Here is an 831-nt window from a genome sequence, read left to right as displayed (position 1 = left end):
AGATAGATAGATAGATAGATAGATAGATAGATAGATAGATAGATAGATAGATAGATAGATAGATAGATATGTGTGTGGGGGATGTATTGTCCCTTAGCAGCACTTGACAATTGGCATAGGTGTGACTACCTCCCCGTAGTGTAGCAGTTCAACAAAGCAGATCGATATTAAAAAATATAAGAACTGGTGTTAATTCAGTCAACTAAAAAGTTTTCAAGACAGTATCCGTACATGACCGCAGTATAATGTTTAAAGTAAGTAAAATAAAGAAAGATAATTAAGTTAACCACTCTATTTAATGACGGAAGAAGATGATCATTTATTAAAACTTACTGCATCTGAAATATCAGAGTTAGCAATGTATTCCATAGGCATATTTAGGGATTTAATCAATCCACACACTACTATAAGCATACACACTCACACAAACATACACACATACACATACGCATTCACAAGTATAGTTATTCACATATACATATGTATATCGGTGTCCATGTATATATGAATATGTTTACGATTGATTATATGTAAGCATATATACTGTAATGAGGTCGATAATGTAATAGCTAGACCTATGAGAAATAGCACTCAAATTTTCTTCACAAGAGAGCTTACTAATTTATGCATAATTATCTGTATATTTGTAGGTACCAGTGAGATTTTAACATATAAGGTAAATTTCCATGACGCAGTGATAAAATTCCACACAGATCACACCCGCTTGCCCCAAAATACTTAAGTACATGCATACATACATACATACATACATGCATGCATGCATACATACATACATACATACATACATACATATATATATATATATATATA

The sequence above is a fragment of the Octopus bimaculoides genome, chromosome 8, assembly GCF_001194135.2.
Source record: "Octopus bimaculoides isolate UCB-OBI-ISO-001 chromosome 8, ASM119413v2, whole genome shotgun sequence".
Taxonomy (NCBI): domain Eukaryota; kingdom Metazoa; phylum Mollusca; class Cephalopoda; order Octopoda; family Octopodidae; genus Octopus; species Octopus bimaculoides.
Note: the sequence above shows the minus strand (reverse complement) of the source record.